This window comes from Primulina tabacum, chromosome 10 (assembly GCF_025594145.1).
Source record: "Primulina tabacum isolate GXHZ01 chromosome 10, ASM2559414v2, whole genome shotgun sequence".
Classification (NCBI taxonomy): domain Eukaryota; kingdom Viridiplantae; phylum Streptophyta; class Magnoliopsida; order Lamiales; family Gesneriaceae; genus Primulina; species Primulina tabacum.
Window position 1 is genome coordinate 35,690,445 of NC_134559.1, and position 7,835 is coordinate 35,698,279.

At 43.6% G+C, this 7,835-nt stretch overlaps 10 non-coding genes across 10 annotated transcripts; all 10 read left to right on the forward strand.

The window, feature by feature from the left end:
• Positions 1 to 383: 383 nt before the first annotated feature.
• Positions 384 to 503, forward strand: LOC142509011 (5S ribosomal RNA). The gene has a single exon (XR_012807204.1). It is a non-coding gene; the product is annotated as a 5S ribosomal RNA (ribosomal RNA).
• Positions 504 to 1,186: 683 nt separating this feature from the next.
• On the forward strand, positions 1,187 to 1,305 carry LOC142509055 (5S ribosomal RNA). The gene has a single exon (XR_012807245.1). It is a non-coding gene; the product is annotated as a 5S ribosomal RNA (ribosomal RNA).
• A 714-nt stretch (positions 1,306 to 2,019) lies between these two features.
• Positions 2,020 to 2,139, forward strand: LOC142509012 (5S ribosomal RNA). The gene has a single exon (XR_012807205.1). It is a non-coding gene; the product is annotated as a 5S ribosomal RNA (ribosomal RNA).
• A 681-nt stretch (positions 2,140 to 2,820) lies between these two features.
• Positions 2,821 to 2,939, forward strand: LOC142506398 (5S ribosomal RNA). The gene has a single exon (XR_012804692.1). It is a non-coding gene; the product is annotated as a 5S ribosomal RNA (ribosomal RNA).
• A 685-nt stretch (positions 2,940 to 3,624) lies between these two features.
• On the forward strand, positions 3,625 to 3,743 carry LOC142508789 (5S ribosomal RNA). The gene has a single exon (XR_012806992.1). It is a non-coding gene; the product is annotated as a 5S ribosomal RNA (ribosomal RNA).
• Positions 3,744 to 4,427: 684 nt separating this feature from the next.
• Positions 4,428 to 4,546, forward strand: LOC142515910 (5S ribosomal RNA). The gene has a single exon (XR_012811732.1). It is a non-coding gene; the product is annotated as a 5S ribosomal RNA (ribosomal RNA).
• Positions 4,547 to 5,227: 681 nt separating this feature from the next.
• Positions 5,228 to 5,346, forward strand: LOC142514579 (5S ribosomal RNA). The gene has a single exon (XR_012810467.1). It is a non-coding gene; the product is annotated as a 5S ribosomal RNA (ribosomal RNA).
• A 684-nt stretch (positions 5,347 to 6,030) lies between these two features.
• Positions 6,031 to 6,150, forward strand: LOC142509474 (5S ribosomal RNA). The gene has a single exon (XR_012807646.1). It is a non-coding gene; the product is annotated as a 5S ribosomal RNA (ribosomal RNA).
• Positions 6,151 to 6,832: 682 nt separating this feature from the next.
• Positions 6,833 to 6,950, forward strand: LOC142508422 (5S ribosomal RNA). Its single transcript, XR_012806634.1, has one exon. It is a non-coding gene; the product is annotated as a 5S ribosomal RNA (ribosomal RNA).
• A 684-nt stretch (positions 6,951 to 7,634) lies between these two features.
• Positions 7,635 to 7,753, forward strand: LOC142507847 (5S ribosomal RNA). Its single transcript, XR_012806089.1, has one exon. It is a non-coding gene; the product is annotated as a 5S ribosomal RNA (ribosomal RNA).
• Positions 7,754 to 7,835: the final 82 nt, after the last annotated feature.

Consider the following 7,835-nt stretch of genomic DNA (forward strand, 5'->3'; position numbering starts at 1 on the left):
ATAATAGCTTTACATTCGTTATTTCCTTCTTCTTATTTTTTTTCTATTTTCTGGGAACATTTATCGATTTGTGTTGTCGTGAGCCGGTTCTGTGCGGAAGGGTATGACGCAGATTACTCCGGAGACGGTTAACTCATTAAAAACAATTATTTCGACTGTTTTATCCATAATTTACGTATTATTTCGACTGTTTTATCCATAATTTACGTAAACGGTCGCGACACGAGGTCTTCCCAGGGAGGTCACCCATCCTAGCTCTGCCATCGTGCCAGAACGCTTAACTTCATGGTTATGATTGGGCGAGAGCAGTGCCGCGTGTTGTCCATCGCCGCCCGCTCCACACGTACTAGAGGGATATAAGAATAAACATCCCACTCAATGTCGGGTGCGATCTTACGAGCACTAATGCACCGGATCCCATCAGAAACTCCGAAGTTAAGCGTGCTTGGGCGAGAGCAGTACTAGGATGGGTGACCCCTTGGGAAGTCATCGTGTTGCACCACTTTTCGTGTTTTTCTATTTTTGATTACTTGTTGACAGACGATTTTCGGCTCAAATAATCTGAATCTCGATTGGGACCTGATAAGACATGTGAAATGAAAGTAGCTCGGGCACTGCCGGATTTGGACAAAATTGTAGGCTAATTTGATTGTAAATGGGCAAACGGACGAGACTTATTACTACGCAATGAGCTGACGAGATTTTAGCCGAATTCCTTCTCTAAAACCCTCTAAATTGCGATTTACCGCTTCTGTTAAGCTTTCGTTTCCTCGAGAAATCCGCTTAGGAAGTTCGAAATTCGATTCCGGTTCCATTTTATCGTATCCCAGGCATAATAATAGCTTTACATTCGTTATTTCCTTCTTCTTATTTTTTTTCTATTTTCTGGGAACATTTATCGATTTTTGTTGTCGTGAGCCGGTTCTGTGCGGAAGGGTATGACGCAGATTACTCCGCAGACGGTTAACTTTTAAAAAACAATTATTTCGACTATTTTATCCATAATTTACGTAAACGGTCGCGACACGAGATGTTCCCAGGGAGGTCACCCATCCTAGCTCTGCAATCGCGCCAGAACGCTTAACTTCATGGTTATGATTGGGCGAGAGCAGTGCCGCGTGTTGTCCATCGCCGCCCGCTCCACACGTACTCGAGGGATATAAGAATAAACATCCCACTCAATGTCGGGTGCGATCATACTAGCATTAATGCACCGTATCCTATCAGAACTCCGAAGTTAAGCGTGCTTGGGCGAGAACAGTACTAGGATGGGTGACACCCTGGGAAGTCCTCGTGTTGCACCCTTTTCGTGTTTTTCTATTTTTGATTACTTGTTGACAGACGATTTTCGGCTCAAATCATCTGAATCTCGATTGGGACCAGATAAGACATGTAAAATGAAAGTAGCTCGGGCACTGCCGGATTTGGACAAAATTGTAGGCTAATTTGATTGTAAATGGGCAAACGGACGAGACTTATTACTACGCAATGAGCTGACGAGATTTTAGCCGGATTCCTTCTCTAAGACCCTCTAATTTGCGATTTACCGCTTCTGTTAAGCTTTCGTTTCCTCGATAAATCCGCTTAGAAAGTTCGAAATTCGATTCCGGTTCCATTTTATCGTATCCTAGGCATAATAATAGCTTTACATTCGTTATTTCCTTCTTCTTATTTTTTTTCTATTTTCTGGGAATATTTATCGATTTTTGTTGTCGTGAGCCGGTTCTGTGCGGAAGGGTATGACGCAGATTACTCCGGAGACGGTTAACTCATTAAAAACAATTATTTCGACTGTTTTATCCATAATTTACGTATTATTTCGACTGTTTTATCCATAATTTACGTAAACGGTCGCGACACGAGGTCTTCCCAGGGAGGTCACCCATCCTAGCTCTGCCATCGTGCCAGAACGCTTAACTTCATGGTTATGATTGGGCGAGAGCAGTGCCGCGTGTTGTCCATCGCCGCCCGCTCCACACGTACTAGAGGGATATAAGAATAAACATCCCACTCAATGTCGGGTGCGATCTTACGAGCACTAATGCACCGGATCCCATCAGAAACTCCGAAGTTAAGCGTGCTTGGGCGAGAGCAGTACTAGGATGGGTGACCCCTTGGGAAGTCATCGTGTTGCACCACTTTTCGTGTTTTTCTATTTTTGATTACTTGTTGACAGATGATTTTCGGCTCAAATCATCTGAATCTCGATTGGGACCAGATAAGACATATGAAATGAAAGTAGCTCGAGCACAGCTAGATATGGACAAAATTGTAGGCTAATTTGATTGTAAACGGGCAAACGGACGAGACTCATTATTACGCAATGAGCTGACGAGATTTTAGCCGAATTCCTTCTCTAAGACCCTCTAATTTGCGATTAAACGCTTCTGTTAAGCTTTCGTTTCCTCGAGAAATCCGCTTAGGAAGTTCGAAATTCGATTCCTGTTCCATTTTATCGTATCCCAGGCATAATAATAGCTTTACATTCGTTATTTCCTTCTTTTTTTTTTTTCTATTTTCTGGGAACATTTATCGATCTTTGTTGTCGTTAGCCGGTTCTGTGCGGAAGGGTATGACGCAGATTACTCCGGAGACAGTTAACTCATTAAAAACAATTCTTTCGACTGTTTTATCCATAATATACGTAAACGGTCGCGACACGAGGTCTTCCCAGGGAGGTCACCCATCCTAGCTCTGCCATCGCGCCAGAACGCTTAACTTCATGGTTATGATTGGGCGAGAGCAGTGCCGCGTGTTGTCCATCGCCGCCCGCTCCACACGTACTCGAAAGATATAAGAATAAACAACCCACTCAATGTCGGGTGCGATCATACCAGCACTAATGCACCGGATCTCATTAGAACTCCGAAGTTAAGCGTGTTTGGGAGAGAGCAGTATTAGGATGGGTGACCCCCTGGGAAGTCCTCGTTTTGCACCCCTTTTCGTGTTTTTCTATTTTAGATTACTTGTTGACAGACGATTTTCGGCTCAAAACATCTGAATCTCGATCGGGACCAGATAAGACATGTGAAATGAAAGTAGCTCAGGCACTGCCGGATTTGGACAAATATGTAGGCTAATTTGATTGTAAACGGGCAAACGGACGAGACTCATTACAATGCAATGAGCTTACGAGATTTTAGCCGAATTCCTTCTCTAAGACCCTCTAATTTGCGATTTAGCGCTTTTGTTAAGCTTTCGTTTCCTCGAGAAATCCGTTTAGGAAGTTCGAAATTCGATTCCGGTTCCATTTTATCGTATCCCAGGCATAATAGTAGCTTTACATTCGTTATTTCCTTCTTCTTATTTTTTTTTTCTATTTTCTGGGAACATTTATCGATTTTTGTTGTCGTGAGCCGGTTCTGTACGGAAGGGTATGACGCAGATTACTCCGGAGACGGTTAACTCATTAAAAACAATTATTTCGACTGTTTTATCCATAATTTACGTAAACGGTCGCGACACGAGGTCTTCCCAGGGAGGTCACCCATCCTAGCTCTGCCATCGCGCCAGAACGCTTAACTTCAAGATTATGATTGGGCGAGAGCAGTGCCGCGTGTTGTCCATCGCCGCCCGCTCCACACGTACTCGAGGGATATAAGAATAAACATCCCACTCAATGTCGGGTGCGATCATACCAGCACTAATGCACCGGATCCCATCAGAACTCCGACGTGAAGCATGCTTGGGCCAGAGCAGTACTAGGATGGGTGACCCTCTGGGAAGTACTCGTGTTGCAACTATTTTCGTGTTTTTCTATTTTTGATTACTTGTTGACAGACGATTTTCGGCTCAAATCATCTGAATTTCGTTCAGGACCAGATAAGACATGTGAAATGAAAGTAGCTCGGGCACTGCCGGATTTTGACAAAATTGTAGGCTAATTTGATTGTAAACGGGCAAACGGACGAGACTCATTACTACACAATGAGCTGACGAGATTTTAGCCGAATTCCTTCTCTAAGACCCTCTAATTTGCGATTAAACGCTTCTGTTAAGCTTTCGTTTCCTCGAGAAATCCGCTTAGGAAGTTCGAAATTCGATTCCGGTTCCATTTTATCGTATCCCAGGCATAATAATAGCTTTACATTCGTTATTTCCTTCTTCTTATTTTTTTTTCTAATTTCTGGGAACATTTATCGATTTTTGTTTTCGTTAGCCGGTTCTGTGCGGAAGGGTATGACGCAGATTACTCCGGAGACGGTTAACTCATTAAAAACAATTATTTTGACTGTTTTATTCATAATTTACGTAACCGGTCGTGACACGAGGTCTTCCTAGGGAGGTCACCCATCCTCGCTCTGCCATCGCGCCAAAACGCTTAACTTCATGGTTATGATTGGGCGAGAGCAGTGCCGCGTGTTGTCCATCGCCGCCCGCTCCACACGTACTCGAGGGATATAAGAATAAACATCCCACTCAATGTCGGGTGCGATCATACCAGCACTAATGCACCGGATCCCATCAGAACTACGAAGTTAAGCTTGCTTGGGTGAGAGCAGTACTAGGATGGGTGACCCCCTGGGAAGTTCTCGTGTTGCACCCTTTTCGTGTTTTTCTATTTTTGATTACTTGTTGATAGACGATTTTCGGCTCAAATCATCTGAATCTCGATCGGGACCAGATAAGACATATGAAATGAAAGTAGCTCGGGCACTGCCGGATTTGGACAAAATTTTAGGCTAATTTGATTGTAAACGGGCAAACGGACGAGACTCATTATTACGCAATGAGCTGACGAGATTTTAGCCGAATTCCTTCTCTAAGACCCTCTAATTTGCGATTTAACGCTTCTGTTAAGCTTTCGTTTCATAATAAAATCCGCTTAGGAAGTTCGAAATTCGATTTCGGTTCCATTTTATCGTATCCCAGGCATAATAATAGCTTTACATTCGTTATTTTCTTCTTCTTATTTTTTTCTATTTTCTGGGAACATTTATCGATATTTGTTGTCGTGAGCCGGTTCTGTGCGGAAGGGTATGACGCAGATTACTCCGGAGACGGTTAACTCATTAAAAACAATTATTTCGACTGTTTTATCCATAATTTACGTAAACGGTCGCGACACGAGATCTTCCCAGGGAGGTCACCCATCCTACCTCTGCCATCGCGCCAGAACGCTTAACTTCATGGTTATGATTGGGCGAGAGCAGTGCCGCGTGTTGTCCATCGCCGCCCGCTCCACACGTACTCGAGGGATATAAGAATAAACATCCCACTCAATGTCGGGTACGATCATACCAGCACTAATGCACCGGATCCCATCAGAACTCCGAAGTAAAGCGTGCTTGGGCGAGAGCAGTACTAGGATGGGTGACCACCTGGGAAGTTCTCGTGTTGCAACCATTTTCGTGTTTTTCTATTTTTGATTACTTGTTGACAGACGATTTTCGGCTCAAATCATCTGAATTTCGATCGAGACCAGATAAGACATGTGAAATGAAAGTAGCTCGGGCACTGCCGGATTTGGACAAAATTGTAGGCTAATTTGATTGTAAACGGGCAAACGGACGAGACTCATTACTACGCAATGAGCTGACGAGATTTTAGCCGAATTCCTTCTCTAAGACCCTCTAATTTGCGATTTACCGCTTCTGTTAAGCTTTCGTTTCCTCGATAAATCCGCTTAGAAAGTTCGAAATTCGATTCCGGTTCCATTTTATCGTATCCTAGGCATAATAATAGCTTTACATTCGTTATTTCCTTCTTCTTATTTTTTTTTCTATTTTCTGGGAATATTTATCGATTTTTGTTGTCGTGAGCCGGTTCTGTGCGGAAGGGTATGACGCAGATTACTCCGGAGACGGTTAACTCATTAAAAACAATTATTTCGACTATTTTATCCATAATTTACGTAAACGTTCGCGACACGAGATCTTCCCAGGGAGGTCACCCATCCTAGCTCTGCAATCGCGCCAGAACGCTTAACTTCATGGTTATGATTGGGCGAGAGCAGTGCCGCGTGTTGTCCATCGCCGCCCGCTCCACACGTACTCGAGGGATATAAGAATAAACATCCCACTCAATGTCGGGTGTGATCATACTACCATTAATGCACCGGATCCCATCAGAACTCCGAAGTTAAGCGTGCTTGGGCGAGAGCAGTATTAGGATGGGTGACCCCCTGGGGAAGTCTTCGTGTTGCACTCTTTTTCGTGTTTTTCTATTTTTGATTACTTGTTGACAGATGATTTTCGGCTCAAATCATCTGAATCTCGATTGGGACCAGATAAGACATATGAAATGAAAGTAGCTCGAGCACAGCCAGATATGGACAAAATTGTAGGCTAATTTGATTGTAAACGGGCAAACGGACGAGACTCATTATTACGCAATGAGCTGACGAGATTTTAGCCGAATTCCTTCTCTAAGACCCTCTAATTTGCGATTAAACTCTTCTGTTAAGCTTTCGTTTCCTCGAGAAATCCGCTTAGGAAGTTCGAAATTCGATTCCTGTTCCATTTTATCGTATCCCAGGCATAATAATAGCTTTACATTCGTTATTTCCTTCTTTTTTTTTTTTTTCTATTTTCTGGGAACATTTATCGATCTTTGTTGTCGTTAGCCGGTTCTGTGCGGAAGGGTATGACGCAGATTACTCCGGAGACAGTTAACTCATTAAAAACAATTCTTTCGAATGTTTTATCCATAATATACGTAAACGGTCGCGACACGAGGTCTTCCCAGGGAGGTCACCCATCCTAGCTCTGCCATCGCGCCAGAACGCTTAACTTCATGGTTATGATTGGGCGAGAGCAGTGCCGCGTGTTGTCCATCGCCGCCCGCTCCACACGTACTCGAAAGATATAAGAATAAACACCCACTCAATGTCGGGTGCGATCATACCAGCACTAATGCACCGGATCTCATTAGAACTCCGAAGTTAAGCGTGTTTGGGAGAGAGCAGTATTAGGATGGGTGACCCCTGGGAAGTCCTCGTTTTGCACCCCTTTTCGTGTTTTTCTATTTTAGATTACTTGTTGACAGACGATTTTCGGCTCAAAACATCTGAATCTCGATCGGGACCAGATAAGACAGTGAAATGAAAGTAGCTCAGGCACTGCCGGATTTGGACAAATATGTAGGCTAATTTGATTGTAAACGGGCAAACGGACGAGACTCATTACAATGCAATGAGCTTACGAGATTTTAGCCGAATTCCTTCTCTAAGACCCTCTAATTTGCGATTTAGCGCTTTTGTTAAGCTTTCGTTTCCTCGAGAAATCCATTTAGGAAGTTCGAAATTCGATTCCAGTTCCATTTTATCGTATCCCAGGCATAATAGTAGCTTTACATTCGTTATTTCCTTCTTCTTATTTTTTTTTTCTATTTTCTGGGAACATTTATCGATTTTGTTGTCGTGAGCCGGTTCTGTACGGAAGGGTATGACGCAGATTACTCCGGAGACGGTTAACTCATTAAAAACAATTATTTCGACTGTTTTATCCATAATTTACGTAAACGGTCGCGACACGAGGTCTTCCCAGGGAGGTCACCCATCCTAGCTCTGCCATCGCGCCAGAACGCTTAACTTCAAGATTATGATTGGGCGAGAGCAGTGCCGCGTGTTGTCCATCGCCGCCGCGCTCCACACGTACTCGAGGGATATAAGAATAAACATCCCACTCAATGTCGGGTGCGATCATACCAGCACTAATGCACCGGATCCCATCAGAACTCCGACGTTAAGCATGCTTGGGCCAGAGCAGTACTAGGATGGGTGACCCTCTGGGAAGTACTCGTGTTGCAACTATTTTCGTGTTTTCTATTTTTGATTACTTGTTGACAGACGATTTTCGGCTCAAATCACTGAATTTCGTTCAGGACCAGATAAG